The sequence below is a fragment of the Glycine soja genome, chromosome 3, assembly GCF_004193775.1.
Source record: "Glycine soja cultivar W05 chromosome 3, ASM419377v2, whole genome shotgun sequence".
Taxonomy (NCBI): Eukaryota; Viridiplantae; Streptophyta; class Magnoliopsida; order Fabales; family Fabaceae; genus Glycine; species Glycine soja.
In genome coordinates, this window is record NC_041004.1 from 31,522,639 (window position 1) to 31,541,096 (window position 18,458).

General features: G+C 29.2%; 1 long non-coding RNA gene across 6 annotated transcripts; it reads right to left on the bottom strand.

The window, feature by feature from the left end:
- Positions 1-790: 790 nt before the first annotated feature.
- On the bottom strand, positions 791-11,821 carry LOC114406446. Of its 6 annotated transcripts, XR_003665425.1 has the most exons (12): positions 11,427-11,821; positions 10,465-10,679; positions 9,771-9,929; positions 8,711-8,777; positions 7,647-7,758; positions 7,469-7,549; positions 6,864-7,092; positions 6,615-6,754; positions 4,881-6,211; positions 3,311-4,541; positions 1,992-2,064; positions 791-921 (listed from the first exon to the last, which is right to left on the bottom strand). It is a non-coding gene; the product is annotated as an uncharacterized LOC114406446 (long non-coding RNA). The 6 variants fall into 6 exon arrangements; XR_003665424.1 differs by having other exon boundaries at positions 791-937; positions 3,322-4,541; positions 4,881-6,754; XR_003665423.1 differs by having other exon boundaries at positions 791-937; positions 4,881-6,754.
- Positions 11,822-18,458: the final 6,637 nt, after the last annotated feature.

Consider the following 18,458-nt stretch of genomic DNA (forward strand, 5'->3'; position numbering starts at 1 on the left):
CTTAGGTATGTGACTTCTTTACGATTGATCATCAAGGGTTATCCTCTATATTTTTGAGTTGGGCTAGTGTCCCACGTGAGTTAATCCTCATTATCATTGAGGAATAAATAGGGTCGGACAAAATTGTTGAACTTTTTAGTATGTTTGGAAGAATGTTGATAAAATTGATTTTGAATATAATTAATTTTGGTTAAAATTATTTTTAAAGTGATGTGATTTATGTTTAAATATTTTTATTATAAAATTAAGTTAGGAGTAAAATTTAGTCCAAAATTTTGGATTCAACCTAAAAAGCTACTAAAAATTGCTTCAACTTAGAATCAATTAAGAATTCTTCTCTAATGTAAAATCAAACATGAAAAAACTGATCCAAAATTAGTTTTGGAGTTAAAATCAATTCCCTAATGTTAAATAAAACATGCACTTACACATTTAGGGACTAAATAAAAAAAAATCATTCTTTCAAGGACTAAATTATCATTAATTTATACATTTAAAGACCAAAATCGTTATTTAGCCTAAAAAAACCACATGAAAACTATGTTATAAACTAACATATTTCACAAAGTAAAAGTTTGGTTGGTACAAGTGAAATTGAACTCTAAATTTTTAGGCAATGCATTTGATTTGAGTTTTATGAATGAATAAAACGTAGTTAGAGATAATTATCTTACTATAGAGATGTAACACCATAAGAATATTAGCATGATTACACTTATGATTTCTAACACGAAAGTAGAAAAATCTATACAATGATTATTATGCAGAAACTAACAATTAAATGTACAAATACAACTCAATTTCATATATCATTAAATATAACCTGCCCCTCATACATGGATATCATACATTACATAGAATACATACATAGGAATATAAAATGCTACTAAGCTATGTCTCCCGATATATATCATTTGTTTCCTGAAAAAGAGAGAACCTATAAACATGTGAGACACAATGTCTCAATAAGTAATCTAAGGATCTTACATATGAGTTAGACTCATCTACATAAACATCCATTTCGCTTATCTTTCGCATACAACATTACTACTATGAGGTCTCTAGTAGATTTCTTCATGTCTAAGTCGGAGTTACACCTTTAATCATTAATACTTTCATTGATTTCTTTCTTATCCTCGCATTGTCATGCTTATTTACTATCATTAACATTTTAGGACTTAACTTTTGTCATAATAATTTTTTATCACAACTCTATCCGGTTAACTCAATATTTCTCACATGTTTTCTTTGATACTTAGGGTCATCTATCAAAGTCAAATCTAAGGTTACTAGTATTATAAGATATCTCTTACATTCGCAATCAAAAGTGAACTACTGCAAAAAGTACTTTTTACATCGGTTAAATTATACATTTTACATCGGTTATTAACCGTCGTTGTAGGAGATGTCGTAGAAAGTCTGCACTTTCTACGACGGTTCCACAAACAACTATTTTAGAAAATTATATTATTCTTAGAAAATTATATATAAAGAACCATCTTAGCACGTGCATCCTTTTAAAACGATTTTCAACTATGAACCGTCTTAGAAAGGTACCCTTCTAAGACGATTCTTAGTTGAAAACTGTTTTAGAAGGGTGCACGCGGTTCTCTATAGAATTCTATAGAACCGTCTTAGAATGATTTTTTTTATAAAAAAATTAAAAATATTTTAAGGATTCTAAGACGATTTTTCAGAGAACCGTCTTTGAATGTATTTTTTTAAAAAAAAATTAAAAATTCACAAGCAAAAATATAAATTGTACCTTACATACCCTTTTATATGCATATTAAAGCTTCATCGACAAGTAAAAAATCTTATAGAACTTTCCTAATCCATAATGTTCTAAAAAGAATTTAATTCTATGACCAATACTTTAACATTACCTAAAAATAACAAGCCAATATTTTCAAAAACTAATTCTTATAGAAATTGCAATAAAATCATATACAAAAATCAAGACTTGAGGGTAAACACACTACATTACAAACCAGTGTAAGGAAAGAACATATATTATAGTACTCGATTGCTTCCTCCACTCTGCCAACATCTTTTAGAGCATACCTTATAAGTAAATCAAATAAAATATTATATAATTGCGCATAAAATTGTATGTTCAGGTTTTTTAAAACAATTATGACATAAGAAGAAACCAACCAAGTTATTGTAAGCTTCCAAAAATCTGGGGTTAAATGCAACCATGTCCAGTTGACCTTGCTCATAAAATATATTGGTGAAATTACCAGTGCACCATTTTAAGTGATTAATATAAATTGGGTTCACTATATGAGCATAATAGTCAGTAATTAGTATAAATAGGGTACTATGTTTTAATGTAGAATAGAAACCCAAAAAATATATATATTAGCAGGTGATTTTGAGAAGAAAAAGAGTGAGTTTCATATGCATTTATTAGTGACTAAAAATTATATTATCAATTAATTAGATCTTATTATTTATATGATTTTAAAGTAATTAATTTTTATTAATAAAAGTAATAGAATAAGAAGCAACATTAATATTTTTGTAATCTTTGTGTACTTATAGTTGTATGAACAAAGTTGATTTTTTATGCTTAAAATTGTATTTGATAACATGTTATAATGGATTATGAGGTGTTGTAATATGTTAAATTGTTCTTGGTTATGTTTTAAGTACTGTGAAACAGGATAGTTGGTTATCATTAAGGTATTCAATTACAAGCTTCGTAGAATGCTTTTTAGAAAAAATAACTTGCTCTAAAAGAATCTACTACGGGTAGATTTAATCTATTATAAGTACATAGCCTATTTTTTCTATTCTAATTACTTTTTTAACATATATTGTGATAACATAAATTTATAAAAAAAAATATTCTTGGATGCCTTAATTGCTTTAATTTATGGCATACAAATAAAGAAATTTCTTCAATTACTTAAATATAATTATAAATTTTGGTTTTTCGATGAAATGTGAATATTCTCACAAACTTTGGCCCAAATCATTTATCGGGTTAATTTATGATCCATGTCATACTTAAAGTTTTTTACCTCTTAATATATTACGTAGGATTAAATTCAAATTCTTTTATTTCCCAAATATATGAGAGTACTGATACTTAAACCTAATAGACAAATACAACTACCGAGGTAAATGAAGGAGAGAGACATGAGGGGCAAATTAAGAATTACACCCGAAAAGAAATATGCAATATGAAGAAACAGACAAAACGAAGAAACAAAACTAAAGAAGAATCAAACAATAGTTAAATGAATGCTAGACATGCAGGTTTTCTGGTCCAAACATCAAGTAAACAAGAGAGAAATAGAACCTGAAGCGGACCTGGCAAATGTTGCATATGAACTTTCTTCAAAAGGTAAAAAGACAAGTCTCACCACTAAGCTACCTGTAAGGTGGTGATTTTTTTTCAAAAAAAAAAAAAGACAAACACATTTAGGTAAGGAAAATTCATCATTTTTCTCAAAAAAAATAAGAAACACTATTAAATCTTAATGCAATTAAATTTAGAACATAAAAATTAACCTTTCTGAAACAAATTACCCAAACCAAATACCAACCTAACATTCATCATTTTGTATTCACTTTTTCCTGTACAAACTTGAAAAAAAAACAAAAAACAAAGTGAAACTAAAAAAATAAAAAACAGAAAACATTTCCTCCAAGCAGTAACCAAAAAGTTCCTTGGAAATTCTAGACATGAAGAAAACATCTATATCCAAATTGATTTATATTTTTAGTGCAGTAGTTGTTTTCTCTATTTTCTACAACATTTACTTTTTGTGATTGGATTACATGTATGATTCATCTGAACAACCTTAATTCATCAAGATTCAAGAAAGTAACAAATGAATTATTTAAATGAGCAAAAAAGGATATAACCTTTGGTCTGGTGTTTCAATGGTCTAATATATATGAAAAAATGTTAGTAAACAAAAAAGAAAATCAACAGTAATTTGCTGAAACAACAGTAACCACCAAGTGCAAATGATGATAAAAAAAAGGATCCTCAGAGTCAAAATCTTTCCCTTAAAGTAAAGGATCCTCTACTCAAAGCCAACTATATAACCAGTGTATTAAATATGAAATGTGAAACTCAACCTTCACTTTACCTCTAAGGATTCTCCCTGCACACAAAGGAATAATATTGTTACTGCAGACTTTCAACTAAAGGTTAAAGACATGCAAAAACTGCACCTAGCTAGTGTGTAATAAATATATGGCTAGGCACCTTACTGTGGATACGTGGCAATCTATTTATGATATTCTACTTCAACATCAAAATTCAAAAAGATGTTCACTTAAAAAGTGGATGAAACATATATTGCCATTATCTATATTTGGATGACTTCCTCTCAAGATCTTTTCGTTTTGGTGATTTCATGATAATCTCAAATACACTCATTAATGCTCTCTACTTCTCCCTTGCACATTTTTTTCATCGCCACCTCATCGTTCCCCAGTGGAGACGAGGACCTGAAACCTTCTTCCTCCGCCGCGTCTTCCTCTTCCACATCAAGCTCATTAAGCTCTGCACCTCGTGTCTTAAAATATAATTTTTGTAGTAGTGACAAAAGCAAAAAATCAACGAGTTAATCAAATAATCAATCCCTAGATAGCTTTATTATATTATTATAATTACAATATAATATAACATAACATATTCTTTTGATTAGAATATTTTTAATAAATTCATTTATTTTTAATATGAAATAAAAGTTTACCATGCAGAAATAAAAGTTACTATGTATGTATTTTCAAGACAAAAATCAAGGAAGCTTGATCTTTCTAGCATATCACACAAGTAATGAAGTTATTAGTACTCTAGAATCACAACTAAAAATGCAAATACTAAGCAAAGTATATCATAAGGACAGACAAACCTTATCAGTTTGATCCTCAATAATGACATCATCAAATCCCGCATCCTCGGCATCTGTAGATGATTTAGAATACAAGGAGATTGTCAAGCAGAAAAAATGATACTCTTTCCCTGTATCTCTCTAATCCCACTCTTGGCTCTCTCTTCTCTCCATGCTCTTTCCCCAGTCCATTCCTTACTAATTTTCATTTTATTTTATGCTTTATAATAACTTAAATTTTTTAAAAAAGGTCAAAACACACATAGGCTAATATCCATGGCAACAATAGTGTTTTAGTGAACTCACTGCTTGATCAATCAAAGCTTCCAATTACCTTCACCATTAACCAGCCATAGTTCCATGGAATGAAATGGAATTAAAGCAGGACACTAGGGGCAGGAGCAGAGAAAATTAGTTTGATCACACATTATTATGGCTAACATGCAGGTTTAAGGTTAGACAAGCTATAACTGGTTTATCTAGAACTAAAGAAATTAAATAAGTGTACACTAGGAAGAAAATGAGGCAAGATCAAAATTAAACAACAAATTAGTGAAGTACTCTTAATTCACTAAATTTACCATGGCAGTATTTTTTTTTTCCAATATTCATATATAGTCAAGTTACTTGTGAGGAAATAACACCATGATTCTCATATCTTTTGCAAGCCTATATAGGTGTTCTTCAACATCAACACTAGTTGCACTGCCAACATTACTTTTTATTAGGATATGAAACAAGATTAACAATGAAAAACAACCAACAATTTCTCTGAAAAGGAATTGAAGACTTTCTAAGGGGCATGTTTTATGAAACAAAAATATTTACATTTAATTAATAATCAGTAAAATGATTTAGCTTGGTGAATTATTATAAGATGTAGTCGCTTACCATTTGTGTAAACCAGGAGAAAGCACTTTGATGAACCAAAGAGAAGTGCTAAAAAATTAGAAAGAGAGCAGTTAATTATTCTATAATTTTCTAAAGACATGTGTGATACGTTATTTTTTGTTATCAGAGTATGACAATTCATCTAGAAGGAGGAGTAGTCAATCTTGCAAGTCATGGAGCTAATGCACTCTAACAACATAAGTACTATATTTTATTAACAAGCTTATAAAGTGAAGATGTCCCATGAAAATTAAAATACAATAAGTAACAGAAAAAATTACCTTATGTGAAGATGGCATTCAATCAGGTTCAGTTCACCAATTAGTGTTAGGAAAGAAATGTACACACGCATGTTTAAAAACTATTTAGCAATAACAACAGTAGTGAGTAGTATACTATTACTACCTGACCGTAAATCATGTTGATCTCGGATTCCCCTGTCTTCCTGCTCTGCCACGTAGCTAGAGAAAAGATTATTACAAGTTGAGTAACAAAATGAGAGAAAAAAATGTACCAGGGATAATAATAAATTAATAATAATAATAATATATTGTTAATAAAAATGTACCAGGGATAATAATAAGTTAATAATAATAATATATTGCTTTATATATTGTTATTAATAATAAATAAAAATATTCCTTGCATATGGATAGCCAAATCTGTCAAGGAAATTGTTTTAATAATCCAAGGGGAACAATATAGCTAAACAAATTTAGCTGAATTCATGTTACAAAGGATATAAAACTTTCAAGTTAAAAGCATGTAATTATGATTAAAGTTGTGAATATCAAGTTTCCAAAATTTATATTTGATAAAATCTGCTAGAGAAGCTACTACACTTGTTGAGTTAGCCACATCCACCTGATGAAACAGTACAAGGTGAGAAAGACCTGAGGCTTTGAGTGTTTCCTGTGCTTGGAGATCCCTCTCTTCATTTCTTGTTGTGAGCACCATCTTGATTCCAACTGAAGCTAACTGTTTAACTATCTCTAATCCAATTCCTTTATTTGAGCCCCACAAAGGTTAAAGGGTTCAGAAAATGTAACATTTGAGTTCAACAATAGAATTGGAAATTGAGAGTTAGAAAAGGCAAGGATGTCAATGTTCTACCTTTTTGTAGCTTCTCCCATATCATGTCAACTTTTAAGTCATCTATTGCAAACCACGAGGCCACCAAAATCCTGCAGCAAATCCATGTCTTGTTGAGGAATAGAGAACCACGAGGCCACCAAAATCCTGTAGCAAATCCATGAACTTGAATGGCACTAACACATGAATTTCGTCTGCAACATAATTATTGACTTGTTCTTTGAAAATTGGAGGTCGTGAATGAGATTCCCTTCAAAGCAATCAAGAAATTTTATTGATAACTCAATAGCTAGATCGAAAAGAAATCTATCAAATTGAATGTAAATCGCAAGTGAAGCTTTCTAAATGTAGTAGTAGCATACTAAGTAACTAACATCTAATATAGGAAACAAGTAGCATGGAAACGTCTAATTAAGAGAACTTCAGCCTAAGATAGCGCTATATACACAACAAAGAATCTATTGACACAAGTAAAGACTTGACCCATTTACACCATCTAAAAATTTATAGTAAAAATATTTCCAGAAGGTAAATTAATATTGCATTTTAATTAAAAAAAATAAATGAAAAGGGGGAAATTAGGCTAAATCAAAGATTAAACAGGGAATCATATTCCAGAAACATACCCCATCCAAGCATTTTGTCTTCCACCTTTTTCAATTTCTTTTCCTTTTTATCATCTACATGCTTGGATATAAACTTGTCCCCTGCATATTAAAGAAAGCTCCATCAAGCAAAAGAATGCATAATAAATACTAAATTATTAATTTAATACAAGGATTTCCACAAACTTGTCATACGAACCAATAACAGTTATCTACTCAAATTTAGCCTGGCTGACAGATGTAGGAATCTTGCCACCAGGGCAAAGAGGTGTTCCATCCAAAATTTGAATTGCAAAAGCCATAGAAGGTTCCTAGCAAATGCAAACATAATTGAAACCCTATTACATCCACAACTACATGTCACAAGCAGGACAATAAGGAAACAGTTACCTTAACATATGTAAACATATATGTTTATAATTTTGAAATACATTATTATAAACATATATGTTTCTAATTTTGAAAAACTTTGGAGGAGCCATGACTCCCCCTGTGCCTATATGGCTCTACCAATGCATGCACAATTCATCACCTATTTGATTCATGCAGTGTAATTTGAAAGTCTAGAATCAGTAGTTTGTGTGCAACCAAACCATGGCACCGCAACCATATATAAATCAGTCAATGAAACAATGAGCTGTAAAATGAAAAAAAAACCAAAGAAATCATTGTCCCATAACATATTAAAGGAAAATGTAATGATATTTATAGGTTTACTACGTTATCTCAATGATATTTAAAGCATTGGTGATCCTTGTTTGCTCATACAGAAAACGTGATTCTCAGTCATCATCATCTGAAGTTAATGAAGACGTGAAATCATAAGCAATGGCCAAGAATTTAGAGACAAACTCAGAGTCTGGCTAACAGATAGAAAGCCCTCCTCAGAATTTCACTAAAACAGTCGGGAGATGGTGTTTAGGTAAAGCCCTCCTCATAATTTCATTTGGTTTGGAAATTAAGTTTTAATAAGGCAAAAGAGGTGTCCTTAAAATACGAATTTCATGGGAGAGAAGTTGGGCTATAGTTAAGAGTTTTGCACATCTTGAAGCTATCATTATATACCAAAACCTTAGAGAATGTCTTGGTGGTCATCAGACATTAAAAAGGAAATGGTAGAATTTGTGTCTAGACATTAAAGAAAAATATGACTTGGCAAAATTGCCTCAGTCCAAAATTCTTGATCTCAATAAATGAAAGTACTATTACTTTTATGGAAAAATGTTACAACTAAATATAGCATCATACAGAATTCCAACTTACTAGTTGTAAAGCATGCCAAAAACTATTCTTCTTATTGGATTGAGTTCTTCCACTACTTTCTTGATCCCTGAAACAAATATTCTTATTCATTGAAACAAAGTATAAACAACACACTCTACCGCAACATTTCTTCTATCGCATTTTTTATTTAAAACTTATTAAAAACTATAAAATTAATAAGATAAAAAAAATTTACAGCTTCAAGTTAATGCCTTGGAGCTAATTTCTACGCCTTATCATCTTTGGAAAAACCTTTTTCCACCTACCAATAAGCCCAAAAGGAAAAAAAGGGTATAAAAGAAAAAAAAATTACGTCCAGCAAAAGATATATTTGGAAAAGCCAAATTATGTCCAGTCAATTATATTTCAAGCAACTACTACATCTAATTGGAAACTAATGGCTAAAATATTATTAAAGCAAACACAACACTTTATTCAAAGATTCTAGCTTACCACACAAAAGGGGTACCTTAGCCGCCATGGTCCTAAGTCTTGCCCATTTTGAAAGAGTTGTTTCTAATTTATCATAGTCAAAATATGACATGGAACAACGACTAACAACAACAATGTCTAAAGCCTTCTTCCACCTATAATTAAGGTTTCAAAGAAAATACTCATTCAGGGAAAATTAATTAAGCACTAATTAGGGACAAACCAGTTAATTGTAAACCTTGATGATTTTATAATAAAATTACAATTCATGTAGATTTTGTTTAAAAAGACAGTCCATTGAAAAATATAATTATTTTCACAATTAATACTATAAAAGGAAACAAAAAGATTTTGTGAAAGGAAATAAATAGCTCATATTTAAATAGATTGGGTCCCAGCACTAATCATTGAATTCAAATTGGAGAAAATATTCTATATGGTAAAAGTGTAATCTAATATGAAATAGTTAGATACGATAAGATTATTACTATCTTTTAGTGACTGTGTATAAAAATTAGTAAATTCAACACCATAGCTCCTCACAACCAACTTCTTCCTCTTTTGAATCAAAGTTATCAGAAAGTAGATCTCTGAAGGAGAATGTGATTTGCAGCTTTAGATTCCCTACCTTCCTCCTCTTTGTGCTTGTGGTTTTTTCAATAACAACAACTTCATCCAACTTGCAGATTAGGCTTATACAAATTTCTGCACTTCTTGAAGCTCATTGCTCTGAATGTGATCTCTCCCTCTTTTGATTCATAGTTCACTGTTACCATTTGCACACTTCCTTTGATATATAATGCGAACAAACCATAAAAATTTACCCAAAAGCATGTCAAAGACATAATATAAATAAAAAACATTAAAAGAAATCTCATGACTTAATTACAAGGAACGTTAATTTTCATTACTTTTTGACTCAACTACAAATAGAAGAAACAAGTTTGTCTGTGGTTATAAGAGAAGGGAGAATGAATGAAAAGAGGCTAATCACTAATAAAAGGATATCTTACCATAACTGCTACACAAACATAATTATAATGACACAACTACGAACTTATGACACCCTAATGCCAAACTATAATTATGTCACAGTCACACTAATAAAAACACAGAATTAGTAGTTTTAGAGCATTTTTTGCTCTATTCAGAGTTTAACAACGAGATGTCTGTATGAAGTATGAACAATTCTTTTAAACGCACAAATCATTCTAAAATATTCAGCAACCTATAATAACCAATAAATGAATTATTATGTATATGTGAATATACTTAATAAGCATGTCAAGGTATAAACAAAAATGATAAAGCGAGAGAATTACCTGGTCCTTAATTTCTTCTCCTGCTTTCCTAGTGTGTCAAGGTATAAACAAAGATGCTAGAAGACCACAGACAATTGTGTGCTCCAGGCCTTGGTGGCCAGTATAGCGGCCTCTAAAACCTTCCCATGAAACTAGCAAAGGCACAATTGGCACCACTCCCGAAAATGGCAGGAACAGTTGATGAAGGACACACTCGTTAAATAGGCATCACCAACCTAGGTCACACCAAGTCACATATTATACAGCGCACTAGACTCTTGAGTTCATACCAAACTTTATAACTTTCAGTATTCAGGCACAAACAAACTTAAATTTTGGATACCAGAAAAATCACCATCCACAGTTTATGACTTCAAAACAAAACAAACCTAACAAACACACCCAAGGAAACTCCAAACCTCAATTCACTCACTCATTCAATTAACGCAACACGAAAACAAAATGGAATTCCAAATCTCTCAAAGCAAAAAACACTCCATCGAGAAACTTCAACAGAGTAATCAAATCAAACAACTACCGATACCTTAACCAGAAGCCATCGATCACAAAGGTAACACAGTGAAAGAGCGCACCGAGAAACATAAATTAAAAAAATAAAAAGAAAAAACAATTTAAATTCCTCTAGCTTGTAGGTTTAAGTAACTAATTTTCTCCGTCGGATAAGTTTTCGTGAGGAACCAAACAGATGTTAAAAAAATCAATTTTAAATGTGGGTGTTGAAAAACAGAGAAGAAGAAATTTAAAAAAAAAAAACACCTATGAGGGAAACTGAGCACAGAGATGCTCCGATATGAAGATGGCATCGGAGTGCGTGAAATGGCGAAGACTCTTTTGAACGCAATCTACAAGTATTGCTTCCATGGCTCTCTCACGCACAACGTTCATTTTTTTTTGTTTTCTTTCACTCTTAGATAAAAACAGGAATTGAACTGAATGAAACAAAAGAGTGAGTGTGGCTCTACCTCCTTTTCACCCCTCTAAAATTCCCTTCTAGCGAGGGCTAGGAATTGGCATAATGGGAAAAAGCGGAAGCTGCGAAAACCCTAACAGGCTAGAAGTTAGGAAAAATAGAAGCCTCGGTGACAGTATAGGGTAGGACGCCAACTATGAATTCAAACACTGTACCCCCACAACCCAGGCAAAGACAACATCTAAAACGACGGTGACCCCTGTGACGAAACCATCCTTTCCTGCTGTTTGTGGTTGTTGTTCTTACTGAGGTTGAGGTTGAATCTGAGGCGGCGGCGGTGGTGGTGGCGGTGGAGAGTGAGAGCGAGAGGAAGAAATGACAAAGTCGAAGAGTCGGAGAATCGGAGAGTCAGAGTGTCAAAGAGAGGATGAGAAAGAGAGAAGGGAGGCTGAGAGACAATGAGATATGAGAGAAAAAATGTTAAAAAGTAAAAATAGTAACTTATAAAATAATCATTATAAGGCGATTTTCGTAAAACCGTCGTAGAATGGTAGTTTCAAAAATGGTTTTTGTAAACCCGTCTTTGTTAAACAATTTTATATTTATAAAATTGCCACCATGTGACATTCTAAGACGGTTCTGTATAACCGCCTTAGAATATGTGTCGTAAAAAATAATTATTTTAGTAGTGAGCCTTCTTGAAATGTGGAACCATGTGGACATGAATGTCCACCGTAGCCTCTACATTTTTCTATGAGTTTATCAACATGTGACACTGGGAGTTCTATCAAATCCCCAAAAGTTGTAAATATTCGGGTACTTTAAGGAGGTGATAGATGTTACTAGGTGTAGAAATGAAAGAAATTTTGTGACCCTTTTGAGATATGATTTTTTCAAGCTCAAAATATAGACCTACGTGATTAGGGATAAAAATAAGTAACATCAAATAAAACTTAATTTGTTTAAATAGGCTAAGTCTGTTTAAAAAAATTCAAAGCCCAAGCTTAGATTGTTACATGTCATAAGATTTTTTAAATAGCTTAAGTCTAACCTTTTTTGTTAAATAGACTTTTATAGGCCTAGTTTATTATTTGAAAAAAATTTAACCTAGCTTGAGCTGATATAGGCTAGGCCATATGACCCTATTAAACAACTTTTTATGTAGCTCTGCCGTGGAAATTCTAGCTACATGGTTGTACTCTAATCAAACACAACCTCGAACCTTGACCAGGAACTTTGGAGACAAAGATTATCTCTTGTCTATTCTTTTCCTTAGAAAAACTAAAATTAAATTAGGCTCTTTCTGTCATACCTTTATATATATATATATATATTTCTTTTGTTTTTTAGCAATTGCTCCTTCTGTAATTTTCATTTTTATTGGTCTCATTTAATTATTCAATACAAAAAATCATTTGCATTCATAATTTTTACAGTTTGTTTCTTTATTATTTTAATAAAAAAATAGAAAATATGTTATGCACCAATGATAAAGTAGATTCAATTGCAAATTATGATGTATAATAATTTAATTTTTACAACAATTACTTTTAAAGTTATTAAATACCAGTCACGGAAAACCCTTTGGCTCCTAATGAATTTCGAAAGTGTTCGGTCTCTCTCACGGTTAATTAATGACTTTTAAATAACTAATTATAACTTAAAAGCTTACATATACACCGTGCAGCACTTCAACAACACTTACTAAATTCAAACCATTAATATTAATATTAGTCTTACTCTTATTTTTACCATGTACTTTAAGAAGTTATTTGGTAGGGAGTTTCTTTTTAAGTTTATGGGGAATTTTAGGTTGAAAATGTTAAATTCCTATGGTATAAATATTTTAAAAATTATTCTTAGTAATCTAATATTCTTAGGAATTGTTTTTGAATTAAGTTTGTGTATATGTGTGCATCTCCTTTCAATCTCTACACATATCACTAATTTTTTTTTTAAAAAATGGTATGTATATATATAAGGACTAAAATAGAGTGTTTTTAAGTATAAACAACGACAGATCTTATTGGGGGGGGGGGGGGGGGGGGGGACTTTTGTAAAATTATACACTAAATTTCTCTTCATGACACTCCAAATTTTAATTCAATGTATATTTGACTTAATCAATGCAAAAGTGAGTGAATTTGGTCATTCAATTTTTTTTTCTATTTGGTCCTTTTAAAAGTTTAATTTAATCCCTCAATTTGTTTATTTGGTTCAATTTGGTACATTTATTTTTATAAGGTTCAATTTAGGTCTTTTATTTTAAAAATAGATTCAATTTGATCATATTTTTCTTTCGTTAATTTAAAAAAAATTCAAAAACCAAGTCCATATTAAACATATTTAAAAAAAAATAAAAGACTTAATCAAAACTTTTAAAAATAAAGGAATCAAATAGAACCTAATAAATAAATTAAAAGATCAATTTGAAATAAAAAGACCACATTGAACCTAATTTTTTTTAGAAAACCAAAATAGTAATTAAACCAAAGTATTAAACTTCCTTGAAATCCCACAACAAAACTTAACTCAGAAGTCACTCTTTGCTAACGGTGAATATCAAGTTTTTCAGAAAGAAGCTTTACACTTAGGTCTTGAAGAAGTTGTGGGGTGAGAGTGCGGTTAATTTGAAAATGAAAGCCACTGAGTGTGTCACTCACAAAGAAGAAAGAGAAAGAAAAGAGTAGAGTGTTGGCACTCTAATTAGTGATTTTTTTTTTTTTGATTCCGCATATTCCTCGAGCAGGAATAAAAAAAAACTCTTTTTAGACATTGAGATCTAACTGACATTTTTCAACATATGTTTTTCTTCTATATGCACAGATCAAGGATCAAACCTTGACTACATATATGTTCAAGGAATAAGGATATTTATCAACTATGTCACACAATGTTAGTTTATTAGTTTATTAGTGATTATTGATGAGTTAATGAAATAACTTTTTTAAAAGAAGAATGAAATAACTTTTAGAGATTAGCGAAATACTTAACATAATTAGGGTTGATTTATTGGACAAATATATTAGATTTTCTAAGTCAATGTAGATTTTAAATTTTGATTATATGAATATCACTTATTATCTTAGCCCCTCAACATTATTGGTCAAATTTTGTCGTTGAGTATAAGGACTAAAATATATATTTTTAACTATAAGATCAAATGAATAATTAAATCTTATTTTACTTTCTAATTAGTCTACTATAATCAAACAATATTAGTAACAAAAAAATCATATTCGTACTTGTTTAAAGGAAATCTTGAACATGATTTCTGTTTTCTAATAAGATTTTAAAAGATTTATTTTGTGTAAAATTTTTTTAAGGTATTTAATCAAGATTTTTAAATAATAGAAATAAATTTTATGGTATTCAATCAAGACTATTAGGTATTTTTAAGGAATTTAATAAAGTCCATTGATATTTAATTAAGATTCTTTACAACTTAAAAAAGTCTTATTGACATGTTTTTTTTTTCATTATACATAATTCCTTGTTTCTTTGTTAAAAACAGTAAGCATTCATATATTTTTTTTACTCTTTCGACCAATGGACAACATATCATGAAACATGTGATATGAGAGGTCTTTCCAATTCTTTGACTTTTCAATTGTGACATCTTGATTACGTTCTTACATATATAAATGAGAGCATGAGAAATTGACTCATATATAAGTAGATAAATATATAAATGAGATTTGAAACAAGTGTTGAATATTTGTTTGTTTGATGAGATTGTTATTATGAGAATCACGACAAGTATCAATGTTACTAACAAACATTGCACTATATCGTTCTAATATAATTAACCTGATTTATGATTGAAAGAGATTGATCATATTGTACTTGTAAATATGCTAGAAGAAATTGATTTATTATGTATCAGGTTTAGGGATCTTTGTATAGGATGATGAGTTTTATTTAAAGTTTTAGGTGAGAAAAATTCATGGATCTTTATTAATAATTTTGAATATTTTTAAAAAATTCATGAAATCCTTTAAAATCTTAAAAACTCATAATGTCCTTTCAAATATTATGAATTCATTTTTTATAAATCTATTAAAATTTGAATTACAAAATCCTAATTCTTTTTTAAAAAAAGTAAGCACATACTCATTTCAATAAATAGCTCAGGTTTGGTTTAAATATATTTATAATCCCTCAAATATGTGATAATTTTTTTTGTCTTCTAAATTCAAAATCTATCTTTTTAATCCCTAAAACTTTGAAAAAATTTGTTTTACCCCTTTGTCCAAAAATCATTACAGATTTTGCTTACATGATTAATAAATTAAAGTTATTTACATGACAACCCACTTTGATCATGTATTCTTGTTATCAAACACCTTGTCACGTTTTTTTTGTTATTCATACTAAAAGTGTTTGAGTAGAGGACACTTGTGTTAAAGGATTTAAACAAGTTTTTTTTTTTCAAATTGTAGATATTAAAAAGATCAATTTTAAATTTGGAGGACCAAGATTAAATTAATCTCAAATTTAAAAGACTAAAAATGTATTTAAAATCTCAAATAGAACACTTATATGTTAATCAAATTCTTTAATTTGTTGGATGATGCCAAAGGCAGCCTAAGATTGTGATAACATATTTATGCTTAGGATAAGTAATCCCTAGCTACCAATGCTAGTAGGAATCGAGAATGTTCAACAACAAACTTTTCTTAGTATGGCCTTCTAGCTCTGCAATGATGTACAACATGTATGCGTAAAAGAGCAATCAAAAACATGCTTGAAGAATTTCAAGATACACAAAAGCATAAGAAGGTATAAATACAGAACAAGTGTCATGTAAGAAGTAACTAATTTCTATGCCTCTGATTTCTAAATGATAGTTTCATGAGTTGATACATATTGAAAGGATCCTTGCACAGGCATCAGAAATATAGATGATTTCTTACAACCAAACCAAGTCATCGAACAAACAACTTTGAATTGGTGCTCCAATTACAAACAACAACAACCACCATAATAAAGCCTTATTATACTAGATGAGTTCGACTATATGGATCACAACGTCATTCAAAATGATTAAAAATAAAAGTTTCAAATGGTGCACCAATTACAAACACTAAACCAAAGTATAAACATTGCCTAGTTGATAATACAACTATATTACTTCAACAACAATAATAATAAAGTTTTATCCCACTAGATGAGATCAACTACTTAGATCACACAATTTCATTCAGTATGGTTAAAAACTGAAGTATCCAAACATTTTTTGTTTTCTGAACCAACGACTTTGTCCAAATGATAATAAAAAGTAAAATCTGAGATGCCAGAGGGTATTTATACAGCAACAAAGTGCATATTTGCAACAATATAAAGCCCAAATTTTATTAACATACTTCTGAACTAGGAACCTTCATAAGTCCAATACTCCAATACATCAAATGGAAATCACTTAGTCTGTGAAACAGAATAGGTTAAGTGCTAATCCTTAATGGTAGGCCTATGGATTTCCAAATTATCAACAAGCTCATCTACATAATTTTGGTGTAGATCTTTGTCCCCAAATATCTTACTCATCTCCTTTGCTTGACTTTTAGACGTTTTTCCTTCCTCTTCCAACATCACTGGTCTCAATGCTCTGGCCACTGAGTCCCTTGTGAACTTCCCATCATGCTCATTTTTTTGTACTTTGATCCCTACCATTTTCTCCTCCATAAGCCTAACAACTAAATATTGTTCATTATGGAAGAGCAATATTATAATCGGTAACCCAACTTGAAGACCCTCTATGACTGAACTCCAACCAAAGTGACTCAGGAAATCCCAATAGACTTGTGTGCTAAAATCCTCAATTGCGTATATTCAGAATTACCGTAAAATTTAAATTAATAACTAGAAAGAGATAAGTGATAGATTATCCTAAGACTCTTCAATTGAAAGTCATAAACTGTTACGCATTTAGTTTTTTATTGAAGTTGTAAAAAACTTTGGCTTTAATTTTTAATTTTATTTAATGACTTTAAAGTCGTAGGTGGGTATTTTTGTTAAATAAACTATTTACAACTTCAAAGTCATAAATAATTTTTTATTTTAATTATTTAACGAATTAATATATATTTTCTTTTTTAGTTTTATTTAATATTTTATATATTATTTTATTTGATATTTTCTATATTTTTATATTATTTTATTTAATATATTTTCTATATTTAATCTTTTCTATATTTTTTCTAATGTTAAGGATTATTATTTGTTTTGTAAATTAGAAAAATAATGCAAAAGACATAAATTTAAATAAAAATATTAAAATGTACTACACATATTTTTTTTAGCAAAAAATATTCATTGTGTAGGACTTAAAGACATAATCATAGTAAATGTTCTTACAACAAATAATGTTGTTTATACTTTTTAATTTTATGTTTGTGTTTAATTTGTATTGTTCATTTTAAATCAATGATTATATTGTTTTTATTTTGACAACTACCTTTATTACTATTTTTTATTGTTAATATCAAAATAATTTATAAAATAAAATTAATTAATACTACCGTATGAAATTATTAATTTAATTAATGATAACTATAATAATTATTTTTTTAAAAAAATTAATATTATTTGATAAATTATATGTTAATATTATTTGTTTATATTAGTAACAGAACATTTTAATATTTTTGTTAAAAAAGTACGTTTTGATATTTTTATTTAAATTTAAGTCTTGTGTATTATTTTTATAATTTAAAAATAAATAATAATCTTTAACATTAGTAAAAAAATATTAAAAATATTAAATAAAAATAAAAAATAAAAATAAAAAATTATTTATAACTTTGAAGTCGTAACTAATTTACAATTTTTAAAACAAATTCTCACTTGCGACTTTAAATTTGTATTGGAAGTAAAAATAAAAATTGAAATCGTAAAATTTTATATGATTTCAATAAAAATAAAAAAAGAAAGATATATATAATACAACTTACGACTTTCAAATTAAAAGTCATAGATTATTAATTCAAATTTTACTCTCATTTGCTAATTTTTTTAAAAAATTAACCCTTTCCATCATTTCGCGGATATCATATGCTTTCTTAAGTTATAAATTTACATAACA